Here is a 27,239-nt window from a genome sequence, read left to right as displayed (position 1 = left end):
GGGGCCAAACACTGGAAACTATGGAATGAAAAGAAAACTGTGTAACATCAGAACAGCACTTTCTGTTGTAGTTTCTGCCAAAACATGATTTACTGTCAATAGTGTGTGAAACAGCACAGTAAACTACTGGAAAACATTGTTCTATCAATAACACATTATCTTTTAAGGTAGAGGTACATTACCAGTCTAAAAATACAACTGGATAATTTTTCAGAAATAAAAGGAGGAATACTTCTTTCCAATTAATGAGCCAAACATACACAAAGCTGTTATGTAGCAAAGCTACAGAATTCTAAAAGGTAGAAGGCAAATTTATGAGGTTTATGTAAGAAACTAAGATAAAAAGAATTCTACCTGCACCTAAGCATTTGATGATCCCAGTCCCAAGCAATGTAGCACTACCTAGAGTAAGATCTGTGAAACCTCAGTGTGAACATCAGAATCTTTTAAAATAAAGTGTCCCAGAATAGAGGCTTTAGACATTCCAAAGCTCTTTTTTGGGATCCATTTGTATGTCCTGCTTGACACCCTGTTGCAGCCCTTGTCTCCAATTCATCAAGAACACTTCAGTGGCCAACTCAAGTGTAAATGCCACACAATTAAAGGACCATACAGATTTTTATGCCTTCAGTGTGGTGGTGCTGCCAAATCTGGGCACACAGGTACTCTCTCAACTCCACAGATTTTTAAATTACTTGGAATCAAGACACAGGTGGTTTTGTATGACTTACTGCATATTTGACTTCTGAGTCTAATGACACACATTTCCTTGCCCTAGAGCGATGAAATACATTCAGGACTTCTGGCTGTAAAGCTTAAGGAAGTCAGGAGGCCAAAGCTCCTGCAGTAAATCTGGCCACTCCTCCAGTGGAATGACAGCAACTTCTACCTTAGAAATAGTCCCAGAGGTAAAATAAAAAGTGAAGAACTTCAACTCCCTCCCAATACTGAAGCTTTAAGCACCACACTTTCCCTGAGTGAAGGGCAACCCTGCCTTGTTTGCATCTGCTGCGTGTCCCATAAACACTGTGCCCATCGAGCCGGCCAAGGAAACCCTGAAGTGCCAGGAGACACAGCATGGTTACTCTGATTTTATGGCTTTGCAGAGCATTTTTATTCTCGGTGCTGAAGAAACACTCGGCTGAGTTCCGTGGCAGAGCAGCTCACAAATCCTGGGGAAGAGGCACGCGTGATGCCAGCCCAGCTCGGATTCCAGGGCTGGGAACAGAGCGCTCCACACCCTGCCGCTCAAATAATTCCACATAAGAGTTGGACCAGAACAGAAAACCTTCGATGGCCCCAAAGCCTCGGCTGCAATCTGTCTCCATGTATTTATCTCCGTACTTGCAGACATTCCTGCTGCAGAGGTTTTAGGGATTTGCTCCTGCAACGCAGCAAAATGCTGCTCCCTGCGATTCCCCTCATCTGGAGGAGAGCTTCTATTACCCAGTTAATGGCCAGTAGACACAACAGTTCCATCACCTTCAGTTACTGACTCTTTTTATCCACTTTGCCCTGTAATGAGGATCTCTGCTTGCTCACATTTACGCAGCAGCAGCATCAGCTCTCCCCTAATCCTGCCACACATAAAAATGGAAAGATAGATGCAGGAAAACATTAAAATGCCCTTATCACTTGGCTGCAGGGGTATAAACTTAAAATAGGAGATTGTTTTTCTGGTGGAAACAAACAAATAAATACATTTACTTAATTTTCTTCTTAAATAATCCTTATGAGCATTGGAAGGAGCCTTTGATTATTACTGTAAAGATAAACACTGGAACATTCCAGACTATCTTACCCAGGTTAGATAGAAACAAATCCAATTCCTTCCTGTACATGTTTTTCCCAGGTGCATTAACACGCTCTTTACATTCAAGAACCAACTTTTATTACAAGCTGAGTGTGTAGGGAACAGGGAGATAGGGAAAGAAAACAGAATGAACAGAATGCTAATGAGAAAGAAAAATACAGCCCCAACAGCCAATTCCTTTAATTAGACAGACGTCTACGTTTTCAACTTCCAAGTTTTTAATCCGGTTGTTACTGAACTTGAAAAATGGAAAATAGAAACAATGCTCAAATAAACCCTGCAGGCTACCTTGCTAAAGGAAATGGGAAAATTAACCTCTTATCTCCTAAGATGAAAATATGGTAGAAAAAAGGGAAAAAATTAGTATTTTATGAGAGCAAGATCCATGAGGCCAATAATAACAATATTGTTATTATACAGGAGATAAGGAACAAGTCATGTAGGATGGACAGATAAGTGTCATGTTTTCTCTCTATATTCTTCACCCAGTAATTAAGAGATAAAATACATATTTGGTTATACTGCAGCCTTTAATCATGCAAAACAATCAGAAAAATAACCATATGCAACAAGTCCTGCTAAATTAATAATAATAAAGAAACTGGAAGGCAGCCTCTTGCAGGTTTGAAGTACTAAAGTCTCATTTCTTGATAAGGATCTTCTTGCAATGGGCACAAACAAGTTCACAGAGTTTCCTTCTATCAAGGCAGTAAAAGCACATTGTTCAAGAGGTTAATATTAACCCAGAAAAGAAGACCAACAGGTGCCCAGGGATTGTAACTTCAAGTTAAAATTCAGAATTACATTCCACAGACATGCAGGCTCACAGTTGCTCAAACCATACAAGTCTACACTTCAGCTCCACACGCTCTGCAAAGTCAGAGAGACTGCAGGGAAAAGGGAGCCATGGCACAGCTCGTGTCTAATTGAGTGCTTGCGTATGAGGATGAGCAGGAGAGAGGGCACACATCCCACAAAAACACACAGACACATCTCAGGAGAGGTGTCAGAGCTGCCTCTTGATTGATCCCTCTGTCAACTCAAGCACTGACGTTCCTCCTTCTCAGCTCATTCAACAGCCCAGGTTTTTGATGTAGATACTTTAAATTCTGTTCCCCGGTGCCACAAATGAGCCAGTAGTGCCTACACGAGGGTAGGGTTTGTTATCATGCCAGACTGGAGCTTTAAGACCTAACAATATTGCTCTACAGATAACTCCAGCCCGCTCAGTTTAGCTGACTTCATCCAAAAGGTCACAGATGGAACGTGTTCTTTTTCCTCCCTCTTTCTTTACTCTTCAATGCAGAGTGGCAGCTGAAAAGGAATATTTTAGAAGAGAACACGAGTCACCTCTCAAGAGCAGAGGCAGCACCAACACCACTGCACTGTTTTTCCTCCTAAGGCAGCAGAGGGACTGTCTCACTTGAAAGCATCTCCTCACTCCAACAGCACCAGAGACAGAAAGGGAAAAACTCTTCACCAAAATCCAACACTTTCATGAGGAAATTTTTTCCCTACATTCCTATTGTCACTCAGAAGCTGCATGTCTGATGCCTCAAGGATTTATCAAAATGCTATTTGTTGGTAATCTCTATAGCAAGAACAACATTAATATAAAGCATTTTCCTAGAAAACACAATTCTCCTCTTCCCACAGAAAGCAGCTGGAGGTTTATTAGAGTTACTGAGCCCCCTGAAATGCTCTTCTTCCACCCATCAGCCTTTCCTGCTGTGCACACTTCCAGCCTGGGACACAGCAGTGACTCTGTTCCACATCCCAGCCCTGGGACAAGCTGCCAGCGCAGTGGAAGCCAACACTGGAATGTAAAGGATGATGTTAAGATGACCTGTGATGACGGATGAGGAACCCCAAAAGTCTGCATTTCCATGTTGTATTGCCTTAAACCATATTTCATCCACTTAATCTAGATTACAAACAGGTCCTTGGGATTTCTTTCAACCAAAAGCTTATTTTAAAAAAATGAAAGTCAATAAAAGTTTGCTGAAACACAACACATTCTTCATATAATTCCACAGTCTCATTATTTTCTGCAACCATTTAACTTAGTACCAACAAATACAAAACTATGCTTGTTTCTTCTTCAACTGGAATTACCTGTCAGGGGAAACTGGTGCAGTTTAAAAACCATCAGCTGCTCCACTGCCCTGGGCTGCAGCCACACAACCACAGCCTGCACAGCCAGGCAGCACCTGACCTTCAGGAGACAAACCTTGAATAGCAGAATTAATGCCTTTTCTCTCACAAGTTGCATGTCATGCCCTTAAATCTTCACACTATCACCAAAATAAAATAAAATCAAGCAGGACTTTTACCTTTAAGACTGACCTCACAGCCACACTTTTCTTATTTGCTGCCTTCAGCCACAAAATGTCCTAAAAAGCCAACAACATTGGCTTCAATGCTGGCTCCAGCAGCCACCCCAAACCTTTTGAGCCTGAGGTTCCTGACCTCCCCTGGCTGAGCAAGTGGCAGCACCTGCAGCTACATATTTATCTATAAATATGATGATAGATGATTATCGATCATTTAGAGATAACAGCAATTAATGGACTCAGCTGAGCCCTTTCCCACAGGGAGGGACCTCTCTGGGGCTTCCTCTAACCCAGCATCTGCTTCCCACAAAGATTTTGGGAACTTCTACAGGTGCCCTCTGCTCAATGGGGATAATTTTTCTCCCACAGATTCTGAAACTTTTTTCAGGAAGAAACCAGAAGCAGATGTGGGCAAACTGAACAATGGATACCACACAAGCTCCAGGTGTTTCAGGAGGAACCTTTGTTAAGACCCCAATCATTCCTCCGTTTCTGTAATGAGTCTTGCAGATAATTATATTTTCATCACAAATTCCAGTGCTCCCAACACCTCAGAGCAGAAAGATCCAGAACCAAAATCCACATTTACACGACTTTTTAGTGCCTGGCTACAGGTTCAAACTTCTGATTCCAGGGTATAAATTCTGTATATGTATATTTAATACACTTCTATATATTCTACATCAATAGAAGTGATATGCAGAAGTATAGAGGGAGACTGTAATATGCTATAGATTATATTTATAGAATATATCTACAGATACTCTATATTCTACAGGAATATCTATAGATATTCTATCTATAATAGGAAATTTGTAACATAGTCTCTATCTAGAGGCAAGTTTCTGCTGGAAGGATTGTGTTGCAGAGTCTAAGCCATTGTTAATTAAAAAAGACACCACTCAAATTGCATTTTACTCTAGTCCTTCATTTGTGTCTTCACACTGCCTGCATTTCATTCTTCAGTCAGTTGCTTCAAGAACTCCAGGGAGAAAAAGTAATGTGTTGCTGTGAGGATACGCCTCTTCTCCTATTTAAGTTTTAAAGTTGGCTTCCAACAGTCAAATAAATAGCAGGAAAGTGGAAGGTTAAAAACTTTGCTTTTCATCTCTGCCAAAACAGTAAAAGAAAAATGAGATTGCTGAATAGCTGACTGACTGCAGAATCAACACAGCAGTGATCTGCCTATAAGCTGCAAAGGGCAAACCCAAGGCATCTGCTTAAAAGCTTATGCCAACTGTGGGATAAAAAGTAAGGAAGCCACAATAAAACATAATTATTACAGGAGCTATAATTATGGCATTATTCTTTGGTGTATTCAATGTTGTGCACATTAAACCTTGTACACTGTGAATATTTAATGATTATATGCTTACTCAGAGTCCTTTCATGTCTTTAAAATACAGGTATTTTTCATGTATTAAGAAAAAATTACACATAATTTTTTTCCTAAGGGTCTGCTGTTGAAAGAGATGGACAACATTCTGTGAGTCTTCTGCAAATTTAAATCTCAAAGCTTTGAAACCTGTGTGTTTACAGCCGCTGCATGCCAATTTTCAGTAGTTTTTGGAACAATGCTCCACCGTCTTGACCTCAAGAAGACAAAATGTAACCTGTGAGTGGTCAACTGCAGCTGCTCTGTCTTGTCATCTGTAAGAACTTCCCATCAAAAGTAGCAGCAGGTCTCTAAGGAGTCTGAAAAACTTTGGATACATGCAAACATTCCTCATAGTAACAAGCCAAAGATGTATTTCTGCACTCAGGAGCAGCAGGAAGGAAGATTCACCAAGGGCCAGCAGAGCAGAAAACACAAGAGTTTCTACTAAACTGCTTCTCTATAAACCATGCACCCAGAAACCATAAAGAGAATTCAGGTTTTAGGATGTAATGCAGTATAACAAGGCCAGACATACAGTTTTCATTATTTTATAAGGATGTAAGTGAAAAATTACCCGATTTTTCTGGCATGCCTTGAGGCTTTAGTACAGTAAATATGGGCAATGGATTTATGGTATTTTGCATGTTCCACCTTTACCTGAATGGAGAGTACAACTTGATGTGTCTGGGTTTTTATATTGGAAAATACTGAAACATTTTAAAACAGCTGATTGATTTCTTTGGGGTGTCAGCATTCTGGGCTGTTGTAAGATTGCCAATGGCTTTGCTCAAAATTTGATTTTTTCCAAACAGCCACCTTTTAATCACTGCAAATGAAAGCAGAAGAAACAGCTTCCAGAAGTGCTAGATGGCTCATTCTATCAGGATGGGAATCTTGCAAATCCCCAGCACTGAACTGCTGCTGCTAACTCTACTCAAAATACAATTTCCCCATTTTCCATCTCTTTGCTGGTGACTTCTGGCAGACCAGACCTTCTTACAACTCATAATGCAGTATCGAAAGCCCTGCTGAAATTAAGATGTGTGACATCTGCTGCTCCACTCGTATCTACCAACCACAGAACCACAGGGGGTTCCAGGACAACCCATTTCTGACACATATAAATATATATTTGTTGTTAAATGACCTTTATTTATTTTTTTTTTTTTTTAGGAGATTACAATTAGTTCTTTTGGTTGCTTATAACAGCATTTTTCCAGGAATGAGAGGTGAGCTGACTGACATTTAATTTCCATATTTCTTTTTTTCCCTTTCCTAAAAACAGATATGACATTTCTTGGTGTTTTGCATCCCAAGCTCACATCCTGCATTCATTTCCCAGGAAAACTGCCAACCATTCCAAAATCATTCCGTGGGTTCTCCAGGTAACCTAGATAAAGATCACCTGTCCAATTGATTAAGAAATATTTAAGCTATGACATCAAGTACGAGGGATGGTTATATATGTAATAAAGATGAAATATTGCTTGTTTTGAAAAGCACCGTGATGTTCTCATGTTTTTTATTATTACTTATTTCCAATTTATTACCTCAGCAACACTGCCTGCTCTATCATTCCAGCTAGCCAGGGAGCACTTCTGATCCTCAGGATATGGTTTGTGGCCTTGAAAGGATATTGAGTTAAAAAGAAAATTAATGTGAACTAAATTAAGCCCCTCAATGCATGCCTCACTTTTTAAAACTGAAGCTAAATCACAGAACCACAGGCTCCCAGGTTGGAAGGGGACCTCAAGGGCGATGATGTTTGATAATTCTTCCCAAGCCTCCATGGCAATCCGCCCCTGAGCATTTGCTGCTTGCTCTGTGCTGCAGCTGCTCCCAGATCTCCATCTGGAGGACTCCAGCCATCCAACACAAGTCCCAAGGTAAATCTCAGACTCTGAGGAAGGCATTTAGATGCTTGCTAGAACAGCTGATAAAAATATGAGATTTCCTCATCCCATGCATCTTAACACTCGGGATCAGGACAAGGGGAATGGAGGAGAACCAGGGAGAGGTTTCTGCATGTCCTGGAGGACCCAGCAGATCAGAACACACCAAGGCCCGTGTCTGGAAGCCAGACTTCATCTTTCCCTGCTCCACAAAATGAGGAATGGAGAGACCAGAGGTGAAGGCACTGAGATATGAAGAGAACTTTTGCTAGTTTTCAGCGGTTATGGTACAACACAACAGGATCAATGTAGGACTGTGCTCCTTAGCATTGCCTGGAGTCTCTTGACCATCAATTCCTTGTTCTCAAACTACAAAAAACCAGCTGACGTTCTCCTGTAGAGTCATGTAAACCATTAAAACATTGACAAATGTAGTTCTGGGCAGAAAAGAACAGCAGCAGAGAAGCAACACAGCCCCCCCAGAACACCTGGGTATGTCACACACTAAATATTGATGCAAATTCTACTCAGGTCATCCTTCAGTAGACTTAACTACTTTAAGTAACTAAATACATGTAAATAGGCCATTTACACAAGCCTAGTTGTTTGTAGTATTTCTTCAAGCAAGTTCCAAATGCTCTGGGGCCAGGAATGGGAATTCTTTTGTGTTAAGAAAAGGATGTTGAACACAATCTTATTTGCAGTCTCTCAATTTCTCAGCCAGCTCCGGTGTCTGGGGGTCACAGAAGTGGCATTTTTTGTTTTGTTTTTGCAAAGCAATGAATGTTTTAACATTTTCCATCAGTAGTATTTGTAGTATCCAAGGTTGGCCTGTTCCATGGCCTTCTACCACTTGATATTTAAAGGCTTGTAGATAATTGTGGAATATTTTGCATATTACTTGGTGCTGTATGCACTGTTCATAAATATGTATTACCTGGCACAGTGTGTGTACCAGTCATAAAAGTTTAATGGATTTAAGAATTACCTTAAGAAGAACAAAAATTGTACTGGATATTTGTGCATTTATGAGCACATACACCCTACCCTTGTAAGTATGCTTGCAAATGAAAAAGGAAATAGAATGGAAAAGGGATTTTTCTAATCCCACCTTTGACAAAATAATGGCATCATTATCTTTCCTACATTAGGTAACTGTAGAATATTTCACTTTCAATGATTTATTTTCACTGTTTGTTTCTGTAAAATCTTTCTCATACCTGAGCAAATTGCAAAATGTAATTTCAGAACTCTAAAAAATCTGCTAATTCAAGAAGGTAGTGCTCTAAAAATATCTCTGTTATCAGGGGTTTCCAGGAAGTAGATGTACAAAGGGAGAACTAATTCTTAGATTATGCAGTGTACCGATATGAAATCCATTTGATTTAAAATACAGAAAAACTATATTTTTTTTCAACCAAGCCATAAATTTGATTTGTCTCCTTCCCTCTCAATTTTTAAACTAACAGCTCCAACTTGTTGCTTCATCCCAGGCGCTTTTATGCCTCCAAGTCTAATGGAAAAGATCCACAGTCACCTCAAATATCCCATTTGTCACTCCGCAGCACCAGCTCCACTCAGAACTTCAAAGCATCAGGACAGACCAAATTGGGATCCTTGTTTTTCAAAAGCACTGGCTCCACGAGATAAGAAAACCTTCATTAGCTGCTCTCTTTACGGCGACGATGAATCAGTTAAGGAATTCCGACTCCATGCAGCGAGGGGCCGGAATGTGAATGTACACCAAGAGAACTCGGTTCCGAATGTGTCAAACTTCTGATCCTGCTGATATTGGAGCTGTGACAGCTCTGGGTTTCCTGCTCTCGTGGCAGTTTGGTTTTACTGAACAGCTCTGGGGCACGGCCATAACAGAGGCTGCTCACTTTGTCCGTCTGGAACTTCCAAAATGAAGGATTTGCTTGAGTATTGTTTGGGTTTCTTTAAATTTCAATGAAATAGTTTACAGAAAAATTCAAATGATGGATGTTAAACATTGCATTCCACAAAAAGCATCTTGTGTGATAAGACCATCCTTAGTTTTCATACATGGAAGGATTCCAATTCCCTTTCTGGTGCTTGCAATTGAGCTGCTGAGAAGATACTGCTCAAAGATCCTTACAGTGGGAAATAAATTTGAATAGTTCATTTTCTGGAAGGCCTTGAATAAGTTGCTTTCTTATGCATTAATTCTTTAAAATTACTCAAGTTTAATACAGTCAGTGCCACTGTTTTATTGTTCCCCTTTTAAATTTATTTTTAGCACCAACATCCATACAAAGCACTATGACTATAAACCCCCATGGGCTGGTTTGACTTGGAATTTAAAAAATGCAGCGTTAGCAGGGGCAAATGGGAAGATATTTTTAAGTCACACACATAAATTAAGCAGAGGGAAAACAGGTTGCATTAGATAAGTTTAAATTTAGATCTGGCACTGCAGTTCTCAGTAGCATTTTGCAGTACAGCCTAGCCTGAATAAATACAACAGTAGGGGGGAGTTATTAGAAATCTCCAGGTAAATTAGCAGCTCCATCCACAGCTGATAATGTGCAATACTGCCCAGGTTATTCTACTTCATGGAAGTGAAGCCCCATCTAGACAAAATTACACTTTTGCAAACTTTTTCTCAAAAAAGTCCTCTATAACCCCTGATTAAAAATACTGTTTTCAGTTAAAGCACTCTTGCATGTCTCCTGAAACAATTCCTTCACCAATGCACAAAGGGGCCATCACTGGGAATTTTACATGGGAAAGGAATTAATCTATAAAATATTACAGGGAAAACTTAACCTGTGATATAAAAATGATTTAAAACTTATTTTGGAACAATAATAGAGGGAAGTCTCGTTTTTTTTCTCTTGAGGAAAAGTGTTTGCTTCCTGAATTATAAATCTGAATTTAGCATCTGACAAAGTCATAATTACTCTCGAAATCACAGTGATGTTATGGGCTTTTTTTCCACCTTTTATGTCTGTAAGCTGACAGTAGTCTATATATGATTGTATAAATTAATCTAATCCCTTGACCAAAAAAAAAAAAAAAAAAAGGAATATTGGGATGGAGAATTAACTAAACAGAACTTTAAAATCAAGAAACCACAAATTAGAAATCCTATGGAAGGCAGCCTACAAAGGAAAGTCCCAAATCTGTAAGGACAGAGGCAAAGCGCACCCACACCCACATGCAGCCACTGAGATACAGTTATTAAAGGTGCTGAGAGGAATTCAATTTCCAGGCTAGAAGCAGAAATATCAGTCATGAGAGGGGATTTCTGCAGAGACTCGAGTAACTGCTCTGGTTCACAGATATTGATCAGAGCATGAAGATGAAAGGCAAACGCGGCGCTGTGTTTACAGATCAGCCAAAATATTATTGCTGTCACAAAATCAAGACGTGTCCCCTTTCCCCTTTTTAATTAGGCACTTCAGAAAGTGTGCAGTGTACAGCTCCTCCTAATTTCACCAATAACTGCGAGTAAATTCCCTCTTCAGCTTAAATGCAGGATTAAGCTGGTTGCTGAATCAGCTCACTGCTGCTGGAACTGCTCAGACTGACACAAATTTAGGAACTACTTCTTAGAGATGCAGAGTTAGTCAGAATAAATCCTGTATCAGAGTTCCCTCAGTTGCTAGGCCTTTTAGCTTTTGCTTTTAAAGGGACATAAGCAATGAATTGCAATAAGTCAAGCTTCCCATGCTCCTCTAACAATTATTTTCTTTCTATTACAGTTGTTTGGAAAGCAACTGTGGCACAGCAATCTTGCCAGGAAGCCCCAAAAGCCCATCTGGATTCTGAAAAGCAGATATTGCTGCCTGACTTTGGGGTTAACTGGTCAGACTCACCTTACCCTGGGAATACAGATAAATATACTGTAATAGTGTATTATAGTGTATATAGTATGTCATATTTTATATATATATATATTTTTATATAAGCTTTGTATGATGTATTTACTCTGGAGGGCAGGGCTGGAAATCAGGGATAGAGGCATCATTTCCTCCATGTCCCACCCTGCTCCACATGGAAAGAACTGAATATGTTCTGGCTTTTCAGGCATTTATAATGTAATACATATATATAATTACACAACTATCAGGAATTTTCTGGTTACTGCAGACAATTAATGCCCAAATACACAATGTATCTGCCACAAACAGCCTCCCTCAGCAGATTCAAGGCCAGGGCCATTTCATTAATCAGTGTTTGCCCGAGGCACAGCACATGAACTTCCCTAAATTGCTGCCAGGGTTCCTCGATCATCCTTTGGCTTCAGAATGAGAATTTCTCCACAGCCACCACCCCTCTGGGCACAGCCATTCCCAGCCTGGGAGAAGTGCAGGACACAGCCCTGGCAGCTGCTGTCAGGGATGCAAATTCAATCTCCCAAGTCAAGGTGCAAGAAGAGAATGTGGCTTGTTACAGACAGTAAGTGGTGAAGGAGATGTGGCAAAGGAGTCCAGACCTGCTTGGAAACTGCTCTGGACTCCTTTGCCATTCCTTTAAGGCAGAATTGGACAAGAATTCTGAAAATGCTGTCAGGTAATTAAAGACAGATGCTACAATTCCTGACTTTAAATGAAGTCAAGACCATTTAACACTTTGCACATTCAGAATATTAAACAAATATGATCAGAGAGGATGGTATCACACATGAGAAATAAGGGGTTATGTTCTGCATCCTTACTGCAGCTCTATTAAAATCAAAAACCTTGTCCAGACTAAGAAGAAATATTCAAAGGTTTCAGACCTTTTGGTTTCAAAGTGTCTGCTTATCAAAGGTACAGTTCTGCACATTGTGAATGTACAAATCAGCTGCATAAATTTCAGATATTTCAAGCACATCTTAGAGATGATACCCTTCTCATTTTTAATTTCAATTCAAGAAAACATTGATTTTTCTTCCTAAAAATATCCCCATATGCTACAGACCCAGAATACTTAGACACAAGTCTGCAGTGGCTGAAGTCTTGCAGCACTCACACCCAGATCCTGGAGAACCTCAAGTGGGGAACCTCTGCTTTCTGTTAACAGCGCTTCTGACAGTTCCATAACATGATCTTCAATAACTTATATGGCCATTTAATCAAAATTCCATTTCAGAAACTAGACCAGCTCCTCAAGATCTGTTCTTTGAAATAAAGAAGGTGATGTCTAAATAAACAATCCAGGGCGAGTGGAAGGCTGCGATGCCTTGAGGAAGAGTATCAGAAATCCTAATGGTCACTGCACAATTTCCAACTGGTAAAACAAACCCACAAATAATTAGGCTAAAAAAACCAAAACCAACAAACCCCCAAATAACAAAAAAACATAAAAGAGGGAAAAACTTCCAGATGTTTAAGGCAAAACAGTTTTTTCTCTACACATCAGACCAGTGTGAGATGACTTTTGACACCAGCTCTGCCTACTTAAAAAGCCCCTTTCTTACCTAACCTGCCAAAACAGCTCTCACTGATGAGTGATGCCATTGGAATGTGGTATTTTGATGTGAGATAAAAAGTCATCCAATTTGAGAACATGTTTGGGAAAATAGCATGAGCAGCACTGAAAAGCAGCTCACTTTGAAAGCTACTACAGTAAGGCAGCTTCATATGGAAAAAAAAGTGCTTTTATTTATTTTTACACATCACCTCCCACAAGTGTTAAAACTGTTCACCTTCTGGCATAGATTAAAAGCTCTTGCTGAGTTCACAGACTTCAAAGACTTACTGGATTCCACCACATGGCTTAGCTTTTGCACAGAATTATTTTATAATAGTGGAGGAATGCTACTAAGAAGTGACCATAGGTTATGAATCTGAGAGATCTACTGAGGTGTTTTCAAATTTTCTAGTACTGTATAATATAATTCTAGAATATAAATAACAAAAACAGATTCTAGAGGTTAGCCTGAATTAAAACCTTTTCATACACTGGATTGTTGTTATCAATCACTGCACACCACCTTTGATACCTACAGAAGGAGTTGATGTTATCCTCACTTTTTGCCCCTTGGGATCATTTGTGACCCTGGAGACAACAGCACAAACAACAGATTTGGCTCCAGCACTCATTCACACCAGAGCAGGGATTTATCACAGGTTCTTTTCACACAGCTCCAGCCCAAGATGGACAGCTTGGCAACCTCAACATCTGCACTTTTTCTATTCAAAATCTATTTCACCGATGGGCATCAAACCGCTCTGCAAGACAGATTGGATGTTTATTTCCTAAAAGTGAATATACAGGGTAAGTTCAGGCAGAAGGACAGAAGAGAAAGGGAGGAGGGAAAGAACATCAATAATTTAGTGTTGTCTTTGTTAATTTAATAACTCACTGAGGTATTCTATTAAAGTGTCATGTACTAAGAGCACCTCTTCAAAAAGGATGCCAAATTCTCTTCAGTGTCAAGGAAGTTTAAGCCTCCAAAACAAACAGATACCTTCATCTAAGAGCATTTAGCTACTTTGTATTCCTGCCTGCTAATGTCTCATGTGAATTGTTTTTAGTGGTAAAATTTTGTCTATAATGTGCAAGCATTGCAGCACTTTGAAGTAATGAAACCCAATGGACCCTTCATCCTTATTCTGTTTATGTTATATAATTATAAACTCATTATTTTTATATAAAATGCTATTCTAATCTAAAAAAGGATGCTAAAAGATACAGCAAATCAATCTGTCAACCCTGCAAACCAAACATAAATCTGTCAGCCCCACACTGATGACAATTGTTGTTTGGAATGGAAAAGAGATATGATTTATGATCATAAATAGCAAGACTCAAAATTAAACTGAACATTAAGCTCAGCTGTTTTCCTGCTTCTTTTTCATCCTAGCAATAAACACTCTCATACCTGAACCCTGCTTGCTTCCACCTGTGCAGCATGACTGTCTGCACTGTGTCTCAGCACAGCACTGAGCCACTGTCTTGCCACTCCTGGTCATTCATCACATCCCAGGTCTGAGCATGGAACTCACATTTTAAAAGCCCTGATTATTGCCCTCCCTTACACTGGCATTAATATCTATCTTTGAGACGCCATTACTATGCATGTACTCAAATTAGTTTTTCTAAAGTGAATAATTTTCACTTACATTTCCAATGTTCCTTATAGTCATGTCCTGTGGTGTTTTGGCTAAATCAGTCAACAAAACCCTCAGGACTGGGTTTGGTCTTTTCTTTCTCTCCTCATCACAGTCACTATCAGAGGAACAGCTTAACATCACTGGGATTTCTTATCAAGTGTGCCAGAAGAATGACTGAGGCACCACCACATTCCTGTGGCAGTTCAACATCAGGAAGAGAATCTCTGTGTGCTCTGGGTTTGTACTGCATTAAAAAAAGAAGAGGTAAAGAGCAGAATAAGCCCTCGTGGCAGCACAACCGTCAGTGGTACAAGACCTACCAGCACAAGGAAATCTATCTTCAAAGCAGCTGGAATCCCACATGAGAAATCCTTACTCATTCATGCAAGAAAACATTTTTGTTGTAAACTTTCAGGAAACTGAAAGCTGCTTGTGAGGAAGGAATGGTTTGTCTAGGAACGAATGATATGTGCAAGATGACAACACAGAAGTATGGAGGTGGAAGGGACATGTGCAGCATTGCTGTAATCAACACTGATTGCTAATTTTTTTTTTACACTAAGTTTGGTGAGACAAGACTGTATCCTGCTATAAGTATATTGTGCTTAGTCCCTTGAGCCAAGATCATATTTTATCCAGCAATGTAATTTTTCTGTTTCAACCTGCTGTCAAAGCACACTGAGAGACAATCTCAATAAGGAAAAGGATGCAGTCGACCAGTAAATTATTCCTCTATATTGCTACTCTTTTTTATCTTAAAGCTTCTCTCTTGCAAGAACTTAAAGCAGTTTATTTTTATGATGTTTTATTTGTTCTGCAGAGTGCTGCTGCCGAGTGGTGTCTCCACTTCAGTTAATGCAGAGTAATCCTGTTATACAATACAAGCCTGTATTCTCCAGAGTTTCAAAGTAACAGCTTTTCTGTTCAGACTCCAGAAGATAGGATGTTTTCTCTGCTGCTCTTCATGCTTCCAGCTGCTCTGACAATGATGGTACTTACAGCTGAGGGAAAATGGTTAATAAAATTACAAGTATTTGCTGGAGGAGGATTCAGGCAGTGATGTGTCACCAGCTTGGTCTCTCTCTGACATCTTAGAGCCATCCCGATGTAAGTCCTGGGTGAATGCAAACTGCACATTTCCAGTCCCACCTGGCTTCCATGTCCAGTCTTTATCCTGCACATCCAATTCTGGTTTTAGACAGCACGTGTCTCGAGTGCAGGAAAGGATGTGTATGATCAGAAAGGATTGCCTCACCTCTCACAGCTTAATTAATCACATCTCCATTTTCACACCGTGTCCCCAGGTCCCTTTGACAATACCAGGGGTGAAAGCTGCACTTACTGCAAACACACAGCAGCACTGCAATGGTAAGATCAGTGTTCTGCTGCCTGTGCCATGCAAAACTGTGCTCTGGGGAATTTGTAGTAAAGAATGTGAGTGGGACATTTAACAAAAAATTCTTTAGTTTTTCACCCCAGACAAAGAGAACTCATGCTGAGGTAAAGGCATGGGATGCACACAGAAGGCACTGCCTGCTAAAAGCTCTGTTTTAAACAGGTCCATCTAGCAGGGGGTCCAAGATTTGGAAGAAATATTAAAGCTATGAGGATGTAGGATAAAGCATTGCCTGCCTATAGGCAAAGCCAGCAGGTAGGAGAGAGCTCAGGCACAGGAAAACATCCCCAGTCTTTCCCAGAGATGTTTCTCAGTCATAAATATCATTTGTCAACAACTGTCCTGTTCCCACCATCCCATCGACAACAAAAGGGTCCAGTTTATATTCTGGCCATTTTTAAGGTCAGTTTATGTTTTCTGTGTTCTCAGCACAGCTTAGCACTCCAGAAGATTTCTGAACAAGCCTAGTCAGTCTCTGGAGAATGCTTACTTCAGTAGTTTCAAATCTTTAAAAAGTGTAACTTAAATTGACTTCCCAGCTGACGCTGTGATACCTTCCAAAGGGTCTTTTTCTCTGAGCTGTTTCTGCCTGTAATCAGCATCCTGGAAGAAACCTTATCACTGTCAATCAGGATGGAAATATTAACTGGAGAAAACCATGTCTATTTAGGCATCCTTAGTTTCATCAACTCTCTAGAGTTTAATTATGATTAATTTTAACGTACAGGCAGAGATTTAGGAACTGTGTGAATAATAAATACAGATAACAAAAGAAAGGACAGAATCAATAGTAGAATAAACAGCAAGGGTCAGAAAATTTTCAAGGAAAAAGAAATATTTAGTAGGTCGTACTCTTCAATGATCACTTCTGAATAAATTCATGCTATCACTAAAAGTAACGTAATTTATTTAGAATAAATGGGTGGAAAGGTAAGTCACAAACCAGCTTTTAACTGACAACTTATCAGAACACTCTACTGAAGATGATAACATATTCTGGAAAAGGCTTTGGAAGAAAAAAAGAATTTTAAGGTTGAATAAATATTTGTAGCTATGATGCTACACCCTCAAGAGTCCTGTTTACATCTTCAGGCATATTTTGTCAGCAGAAAAAAAACATATTAAATAAATATATCCCTATTTTTTCCATTATGCTCAATATAATTTTACAGGAGGGGAGTGCAGGATCCAGTGACCACCATTCCCCATTCCTGTCCCATACAGAGATTCCAAACTGGGTTAGAATATTGGAAAGAAGACTTGAGTTAACAAAGCACACTCAGAGAACTGAGCTGGTATTTTACTGAAGACCACTGATGCACATGGAAGGAACCTGGGATAGTGGAATGTGTCTCTGTGCGTGGCAAGGATTGGAACTGGATGAGCTTTAAGGTCTTTTCCAGCCCAATTCCATGGTTCTGTGTTCCCAGCCCACTGTATTGACTGAGAGAAGGATTTATGAGAACCAGAGAACAGAAATATACATTGAATGCAGTTCTAAGATTGCAGCATAATTCACTAAAAACCCAGCAAAGTGACATAAACCAGATGTGAAATTACATACGAGGTTTTCAAGCAAAGCTCCAGCAGAAAGTTTAAGGTCTGGCTTCTCTCTCCTGAGAACACAGAATCATCTTCAGATCTTCCTCAAAGTCCCACTTCTGATGCAACACCTCTTTCCATCCAACACCTTGCCTTTAGGCCACAAGCCAAGGGAAGGGTGTCTGCCTTTGACTCCCTCTTTGTTGTCTGCATTTTCCTTGTTACCATTTACCAGCACAAATAGAATCTCTGTGAAACACAGCTCTGCTCTCTGCACAGCCTAGGCTCATTCTAGCTCTTCTCAAAATTATTGACCTTAAAAAAACAGATTTTTAACTGGGTTAAAAAACCCAAAAGATAGACAAATATTATTTTCAATGGTTTCCATGATGCCAAAAAGAAGCAACACCTACAGCATGGGTAAGTTTCAATATTCAGTGTTTGGGTTTAAAAATCTGATCACTTTTTTCTGGGCTATTTTTTGCAAAAGAGAACCAGATGAAAGCATAGTTAACAAACTCCTGGGTCAGAGATTTCTAGTCCTTTCTCACTCTGAATTAGGTGAGGCTCACAGAAAGAACTGATTCTGAAAAAGCTTTCATCAGCTACACTGGGAAAAGATGTTTGAATATCAAAAAAACATTTTTCTCCATCCCCACAGCACCAGCTAACTCTCTAATCTTTAAATCTTTAAAATAAAACATCCAAGGAATGGGAGGACATGCAGTTTGCAGGTAAGGATATTTGGAGTGTATGCCTGAGATGGAGTAGGTTAGTGAAGCATGAACCCACCAAGCATTCAAACTGAGATGGGGGAACAATTAGTTTGCATATTTGACATTATCAAACCATGAAATACCAAGGAGGTAATGCTGATCTCACAAGCACTGACAGGATTTTCTGTACAAGGAAAGTTCTCCTCACTTATTTTTCAGTGCAAGGTGCTGGACTTCAAGTACAGATTGTCACCTCTGGCACTGAGAAAAGGGATGTCATCACATCTGTGATGAACAAACTCCAACCTTCTTATCTTTCATTATAAGCCTAAAAGGTGCCAAACACTCACAAGCCCTCTCAATGTCTTTAAACTGTGCATGTGGATTGTTTGAGAACTGTAGTTTCAGTATGTGTTTGTTCTTTGGCCTACAGAAAATTAGTAAGGAAGATTTACTCCAAGGTTCAGTTTCCAGTTCAGATTTCCCATTTGATTACTGTGATTCTATAAATAAATTGTGAAAAAAATACTGTTATACCAAAAAAATGCTATAAGAAAGACAAAAAGTATGCTTCTCCCAATTTTAAAGAGATAGTCAAGTTTTATATGCCTATAAATGGAATTACATCAGAAAATGTGAGAATCCATTTGTAGCTGTAAAAGCTGAAAACCAAAAACTGTTCTAACAGCCCCGTATCTAGCAAAAATGTGGGCAGAAAAATTGTGAAACTGAGCAGCTGATCTATCTCTATTTGATGATAATTTCATAATTTTAATAAAGCAAAGATGCCCATAACTATGTCAGACTTGGTTCAATATCACTGAAATAGAGACTACATTGCACCCATTGGAATGAACCAAATTCAGTCATTTGCCATTTGATCAATACTGCCAGGAGACTGACCCAGTTCTAGATGAGTGGAAACAGTGGATTCCTCTAAAAAATTATTCTCTTTTTCTTTGAGTACCCAAGGAAAAACTAGTCAAGAATCTATGTGTGGAATTTCTTTCTGTTCTATCCCATAAATTCAATTATAATTCTAAAGACTGTTTTATTAATAACACTCAGCTTCTTTAGCCAGGCTTCCAAAACAAATTAAATTAATTCTTTTTGCCACAAGATTTCTACATTGTCTCCTCTATCAGAAGAAATTTAATGCAGATCCACAAAGCTGGCTGGATCCTAAGCTGCTCTCAAAGCTCCCAACACTGTGAAGAATTGTGTTCCTGCAGCTCCACTGAGTCCAGGAAAGACAGAAGAGCTTGCAAACTCATCTGCAAAATCCCTTCTCTTTGCTTATCCCTGGAACTGTTCAGTGTTTTCCAGCTCCAAATAGCAGACAAACATAACCCAGTCCCTCTAGGAGAAAAGTAAATCTTTACAATTTGCTCAGTTTAAGGAATCTTCGACATCAATGACTATAATACTGAGATTTACCACATCATCAAGTTCCAAAGGAACAATTTCATTTCCAGCCATTTATTCCTTATAGAAGTTCTAGTATAGCAAATGCTACCTAATCTTTTTAGACTTAAATTTAAACTCTTTTAAAGTTTGAAGAACTGTTTTACCACTAATTACCATTATATCTGTGTGGCAAGTGAATTTTTAAAGCCTAATTTAGTCACAGATGGGGAGATACAAAAAAAAATGGTTGCAAGAAAACACATTGGTGCTCATTGTGGTCACAAGAAGCTCTACCAATGGATGTAAAATAAAAAAGTTGAGACATTCTTCCCCATTATTATATTTACTTCAAACGTTAAGGAACTGACAGAACCACAGAAATTCCTTCATATGTGCAGTCACTGGTTCATTTTGTTCCAAACTCTTTTCAGTTCCTGATTGTCTCAATGCTGGAATATTTCAACTGCTTCTGTTCACCTTCCTGACCCTTCTGTGCTGCCAATGTCTAATTTTTGACTGCTCTAATTTCTGTTTGTCTAACACTTACATTTTCGTCCCTGTTTGATGAAAGACAACTTTAGTTCAGGCTGTACAGAGAACAGAGGAAAAAAGAAAATTCACTAAAGTAGGAAAGCAGAGTCAAAGCCTGGGTAGCAGGTGAAAAGGGCATAATCAGCTCCTTAAGCAGAGAACGAAGAGAGCCTCAGCCCAGCTGAGCTCCAGGCTGAGCTCCCAGGGGGACACTCCAATGTCTAAAAAGGGCTGGAGCTTTTCTCACACTGGATGCATTACTGGGCTCTCCCTTCCATCCAGCTTCCCATTATCATCAAAAACTTTTTAGGATTCAAGACATCTCTCCCTCTTGTCAACTTCTGTTGAAATCAGCCATGAGCTTCCAGAGGGACTCTGAAGGTCAGGAGTGGGCAGAGGCAGGGACAGGAAGATGTGGGACAGGGTGGAACCTAAGGGAGGTGACAGACAACAAGAGAGAAAGTGAGGGCTTTTAAAATTATTCTTTCATCTCTATGTTCTTTCGACTGTAAAATCATTCATTCTTTCAGTTTGAAAAATAAATCAATCTACTTAAGTTTCCAGTTTCAAGTTTTGGAGATAAAACAGTTTCTCCTTATTTACCTTTCTGAGTAAGAGACACATTAAAGGGGAGTGAAGTAGAGAGACAAGGGAGCTTATTATCACTCGTTTACCCTTCTGCTCAATACATGTTTCCATTCTATGCTTAATTTGCAATTCAGTACACTACTTACTACCACTTGTACTGATCTTTTCAATTATTTAAAAAAGTAATTAGATAGATTATAATGTCTGGGTGGAATGTGGTGCTTTTCAGTGCTGCTTTATTCCCTACATATCCATAGCAGCAAGTTCAAGTTAAAACCATTTTCAGTATTATCTGCTGGACAACCCCACATCATTAACTCATTTCTCACAGTTTATCAAGCTGTCAACATGTGGACATGATTTTGGTCATTCACAGCCTTGCCTGAGCATCAGTGAATGACAAGTGAGACACCCCCTGAATCTGTGCTTCTCAAGCCAGTGAGCCATCAAACATCTTTCATGGCCCCTCCAGTCTCCCTAACTAAATTCCATTAAGGTAATACTGCTGCTGCCTGATTAATTCATTTTCCTCTCATTTCCCACTGTAGTGTACCACTCCTGCTTTATTCCACCATCTGAATATTTCAATTTTACATATTTTGCTTCCCTACTGAGTTGCTTCTATAATTTCCCCATCTCCTTTGCTGTACATTGCTTTCATGTTTCCTCCTGCTTCTCCAGATCTCAGTCTTTTGAATCATTTCAGTCCCCTCTGCACATGTTCCACTTTTATTCTGTGGGATACTCCCCTTGCTCTGTGCATCTCTTCATTCCAGGAGATCATGGTCTGACTTCGGGCACAAGCAGCAAAACCAGCAGGAGATAAGTCAGTGTTCAATGTAACACAGACAACTGAGAGGCTCTGTGCCCCCCTGGGGGAGAGGCACTCACTAAAAATCCGTGGCCAACAGTGCAATCACTCTGCATCACACACAGCAGCTCTCACATGGCTGATGATAATTCACATTGTTGGACAGGTTCAGAGCAGAGCAGGCTCTGTTTACCTCAGAGATCAGCCCGTGCACACCTGCCCCTGGCCAGAGCTGGGAGCTCGGAGCCATTAGAGGCAAGAAAATCATAAACCCCACAAAAACTGGCCACAAATAAATAGCAGACACAGCAACCCATCCCTGAAGAGGAAACCAGTGACAGCTCCCAGTGCTGCCATTCGCTTTCAAAGTCACAAAAATGCTTTTGAACCTCTTGTATTCCCCTGACTAATGCCATCATTATTTCAACACTGGCTGTTCAGAGTGAAACAGGTGCTATCTTGTCAAACGAGCTCTCAGCTTTCATCATCCCGGAGTTCTTCATTGTGTATTGTTAAGCTGACAAGGTTTTGGGTTGCCTGGATACCAGGTCATGCTGATATAACTGCTAGTGATCTCTGCATAACCAAACTTTCTTGGTGAGAAGCAGGCAAGGAAAGGAATGGCGTGGAAAGGAATTGTTTTATTCCCATGTCATCCTCCCAGCAAAAAGAAGTTCCATGAGTTTATCTCAGAGGGCCGTGGAGAGAGGGCTGGTAGAATGCTTCCAGCACCTGATTAAAATGATTCACTCCATAATAAGCCAGCATTTCTAGTCTCATTTCTAAAAGCTTTTCTTCCTCACTACTTACAACAGTCTACTAGATTCCTAAATAGAAGGGAGAGATTAATCTGTGCTAAATTACTTGATGTGGGTTTAAAATTATTCTGGCAGAAAAGTAGAACAAAGTTTGCCCAAGGAAGCAAAGAATGGCGCATCCAGCCCCCTCCTCCAGCTCAGAAAATGCAGTGATGAAAATACCCCAGGAGCTGTAGCACCATCCAAATCATCAAAATACTTAAACTCATTTGAATCAGGTTTTTGTTCTGAATTTTCTTTATCTCTCAGGAGAGATACCTCTCAGAAATAAGTATTTTTCAGCCACATGCTTGTCTAAACCTTCCCAGGAAATTTTTCTGTAAACATGATGCTTGTAGAAAGATTGTTATAGGAAAGGGTTTGTTTTATGTAAACTGGTTTTTGGTTTTCATAGCAGTGAAGTTTTATTTACAAGGCATCATTTTCCACTGAGATGCTGGAGGCTCATCTTTGTTCTTGTCCTGCCTGGGACATGAAGGTTTTCCACAGTATTGCTTTAAACAGAAAAGAGCCCAACCTCACCTGCAATTTCCTGCACAAAATCTATGACTAAATTTCATAAAACAACAGAGTTTTATAAAATGTTTCAGACTTTGAAGACACAAGTTGTAAAACTCCAAACTTCTGAAGCCATAAACAAAGCAGGAAATCCATCTTCATCAATGGCACTCGTTCTCCTGTAGCCAAATAAGAAGGATTTGCCTAAATAATACGCTTTGGCAGCTTACTCAGGCATATCAATTGAAATATTGAAGTTGATTGAAATGCTCCTCAAGCCTTTAATGTTTTAAGCTAATGTTATATGAAAGCCATCATCTATCACATGCTAGTTTGGAACCAGGCAGGCTTAACCAAGTAACAAGTTTTCCTTGGATGATGTCCTGATGATTTTGGGCAGGCAAGGTTTAAAGAAGTCATGAAAACCACTTTCTCTTAAGTGAGGAAAAAGATGTCCAGCCATGCACATAGTTCATCTAGTCTGCTAATTAATAGGAATCTTTTCAGCACCTTCAAGACAGTAATTACTAAACACAGCAATTAAAAATTATGGAGAAATGCTCTTGATCACAACTGGTGAAAAAAAGAGATGTTAAATGGGTTGTTTTAATTTCCAACCAAGCAAACAAAACTTCATTCAGGCCCTGGGTATCGTAAGAAAAATAAAATTGAAACAGATACAAGGAGAAGGCCTCTAGGACAGGGGAGGAAGAAAGTGAAGGGACAGAAAAGAAAGAGAGTTGTGTGGTGCAAAGGGCAGAAACTGAAACAATACAACAAATTAGATCAAAAAGATGTGATTTAACATGACTTAAAATAAAGAAATCACAAGGAAGTTGGTGGTTATTTTACCAATCTCAAACCACATTGAATCGATCGCTTGTTTAAAAGGCAACAACTTTATTCTTACAGCTTCAACAAAAACTTGCATTGCTGTCATTCAGAAAGTGAAGCCAGAACAGAGATATCTGGGTCAGAGTTCACATGTGAGAGCGTCCCAAATCTGATGGAAGGAGTTCATTTGACCTCCTCCTCCTATCACTGCTCCACAGCTGGAAAACCAAAAGCCTGTGCAGGGAAAACAGTGATGACGCAGCTTTACAGAGCAGCAGAACATATTTGCAGAATTGAAATTAAATGGGAGGAAAAAAGATTTGAGAAAATGTGCACATCAAGTGACTTCCTACCCAAAGCCTTCGGAATTTTTTGAACATGAACCCGTGGCTCCAAAGTACAGCCATAAAATTCCCCCAGCCCCTGATGGGCAATGCTAATAGGCATGCAACTTGCAACACTTTTTAACATGTATTTTTAATTCAATCCATTAGAACCACAAAGGAATAATGTATTAAAGTGATAAGTCTGTACATTCAGTAAATAAATATCAAAGTGAGAGTCATGAAAGCTTCAGGAAAAAAAAATTCAGTCAGAAAAGAGGAAAAAAAAAAAAAAAAGGAAAATTAAAGCCCTTGAAGGAATACATCACAGAAAAAAATAAATTGATCTACTAAATTAATTAAGTAAATTGATTGTAAAAATTTACTACCCTATGCAGTATAGAATAAATCTCACGGGAGGTAAGTTAGCAGAGTCAATTTGAGCCTTTCAACCATGAGAAACTTGTAAAGCACCTCATAAACCCTCTCAATAATACCAGAGAAGAAAAATAAAAAGTTTCTATATATGCTGAATACCTCAAGCAATAATCTACAAAGTACCATCCTGCACTGCTTTTTGCTACATGTTCCGAGCCTGTCCATTTTTATTAAATCCAAAATAACAAAATATATGGTTCCTCCAAAGCACATTTATTTAATTATGCTCTCAGGATATGAAAATTATAAAATAAAAAGGATCTGCTTGTTCTCCTTCTTTCAGTTGACTTGTTGAGCCTTTTATTCATTAGATATAAATAAAATAATAACTTCAGAACTCAGCACTTTTGGGAGGTGAGTGCCTTTCTAAATTTCCTACCCCGACAGAAGAACTGCCTATGAATAATAACCAATTCCCCTTAATCAGAGAGTCATGAATCACAGAATCAGCTATTTCTAGAGCAATCACAAGAGATCATCTGGATAAATCCTCCAGTTTAGGGCCTGACAGCAATACCTGGGCTATCACAAGGAGAAATTTGTCTTATCCTTACAAAAATTACCTGGAAAGGCCTTGTCAAAAGCTCTTCCCACGCAAAGTATCAGTACCCATTATTTTTGTTGCTTACAAAAACTTGCCTAACCCAAATCTCCCTTATAATAAATTATGCTCATTTATTTTCTTGTTCTATCTCTTTTCCCCACCAGCTATACAGAAGAACTGAACATCATCCACTTAATAATCTAATATGTGCTAGAAAACGTTATCATGTTCCTTCCTAATCTTCTCAAACTAAACAAATCCCATTCCTTCATCTTTTCATCATTTGCCAGTTCTTCTGGGAGAATTGCTTGCTCCACACTGACAGTGTCTCACAGCTTTGGGAAGATTTGATCTCTTTCCAGTTAACCCAGCAAAAGACACAAGGAAATAATTTCTAATTTCATAAAGAACCGGTTGTGATCATGAAAAGCACTTCAGTCAATGCTTCTGACTGATATGCTAATTAACAGAGATAACCAGTCTTAATCAAACTAATTACATTGCAGATTAAAGGTATTTGGAATTTAACACAGCTTCCCCTACGTATCTACATTACATTATGGTGACCTGAAGCAGGAACCTGGAATAAATACGTTAATATGTTTTTTTAAAGAATTCTTAACACATCATTTAACCGCAGAACGTAAAAGGCAAGAGTGAATAAGAAGACATAATGGTTGTTATGATTTCTGATCTTGTTTAAACTGTGGGAGGTGAAAAACCAACCCTGTCAGCTCTGGTAAAGATGAAGACACTTCTTGGGACCACTTGGCTTGAATTTCACTTTGTTGCTGTTGTCAGGTCAGTCCCAGGGCTCGAAGGCTCAGAGGTGCCAGTGGCAGTACAGAGCCCGGTGTGCTGGGGACACCACAGCACCCCCTGCCAAAGTGGCACTCACGTTATCCTGCAGGATCCTGACAGATCAGGGATCACTTCCCCAAGGATGGGGCCGTGTGAGCCCCAGCCCTGCAGGGTGACTGCTCCCCCTGTTCCCCCAGGGATGCTCTGTGTCTCTCCCCACCCTGGAGGGTTCGGTGTCGCTGGAACAGCACCAGCAAGGGCAGCTGGAGCACTGGGGGTCTGTGTTTGGGTCAGAGCTGTGACCCTGAGCTCCTCAGCTCCCACTGCCCACCCACAGGGCTTCGCTGGCATCCAGCACCTCCTGCTCACACAGCATCAGACGGATCCCCAACTGCCCTGAGTAATTCTTCCTAGGAGAGCAGGTCCCACAAGGTGATCCTTAGCTGCAGAGTGCATGAAATCACCGTCTGTGCTTGGGGAGGTGTTTTATTTATCAACTTCGTTGTGAAATTCTCACTGCTCCTCTCAGATTGCAACCTCTTTGCTCTCCCCATTTCTGATACTGAGTGGCATCCTCCTTTTTGACCTTCTGTACCAGAGTTTTACATGAGGCCACCTGACAACAGTCTGAGGTGCAGAATGATAAAACGATGGACTATAAAATATTGTCTGTACCTATTATTTCTTTCTGCATTATGTTTAGTTTGCTTTTGCATTCTCACAATAACAAATGCCATGGCAGGATCACAGTGTCATCGATGCTAAGAGGTTTCCATGGTATAGAAAGTAAGAATATTAAACTGTTAAATATCTGTGGAAGCTGGAAGGAAAACAATGGAGCAATATTATTTTAATTGGTACTGCACATTGTCTTGTAAGGTCAATTTGAGATGCATTTATTTAAACTAATTAACCAACATGCTTGTAAACGTGGTATTTGTTCTTCTTCTGCACAGAATAAGAGCTGAGAGTGATAAGGCAAGTACAGCTTCTCTGCACTACATTAATTAATACCCACACATGGACATGCATGGAAGAAAAACTACAGATGAAAGGAATGGTGGAGGAATCCTTTCTGTATATTGCCATTACAGCAGTAAATGAGGTAAAAACATTGAACATTTCTCATTTTTCCCAATACAATCCTGGTATCAGCCATAAAATGAAAAAAAAAAAAAAATTATTTCAGATGGAACTGAATAATGCAGCCATTGACACAGTCATCTTTAAGCTGATTGTTCAGGTACCTAGACTAGGAGACACCTAGTCTTCCAAGAACAAGTTTGGGCCAAGAACAATTTTTAGGCCAAATCAGAAGTTATATTTAACACAGTGTAAATTGTGCCAATTACATTCCCTAAAGTCCTTAGGACTACCTCACCCTGCTCCTTGTGAGATGTGCAATAACATGAAGTGGTTGTAACACAGGACAGGCCCATGTGAAGAGGTAAATTAAATGCCTGATTAAAGAAGTTAATACCCTCACTGTTTGTTCTCATCCTCTTCTTT

General features: G+C 39.6%; 1 protein-coding gene across 5 annotated transcripts in view; it reads right to left on the bottom strand.

Moving 5' to 3' along the window:
* SDK1 (sidekick cell adhesion molecule 1) overlaps nucleotides 1–27,239 on the bottom strand; it is a 382,780-nt gene that overhangs the window by 212,617 nt on the left and 142,924 nt on the right. The window contains exon 1 of one of the 5 annotated variants that reach the window (XM_088063907.1): nucleotides 4,147–4,280. The exons of 3 other annotated variants lie outside the window; for them this stretch is intronic. The gene's annotated coding sequence lies outside the window, so the exon portion shown is untranslated. Of the gene's footprint in view, nucleotides 1–4,146; nucleotides 4,281–27,239 lie in introns of those variants that run through there. One more of the 5 variants, XM_088063908.1, reaches the window with a different exon arrangement.

The sequence above is a fragment of the Pseudopodoces humilis genome, chromosome 18 (genome assembly GCF_049639895.1).
Source record: "Pseudopodoces humilis isolate 2021_Gansu_Grassland_sample_001 chromosome 18, ASM4963989v1, whole genome shotgun sequence".
Lineage (NCBI taxonomy): Eukaryota > Metazoa > Chordata > Aves > Passeriformes > Paridae > Pseudopodoces > Pseudopodoces humilis.
This window is presented reverse-complemented; position numbering and strand designations above follow the sequence as displayed.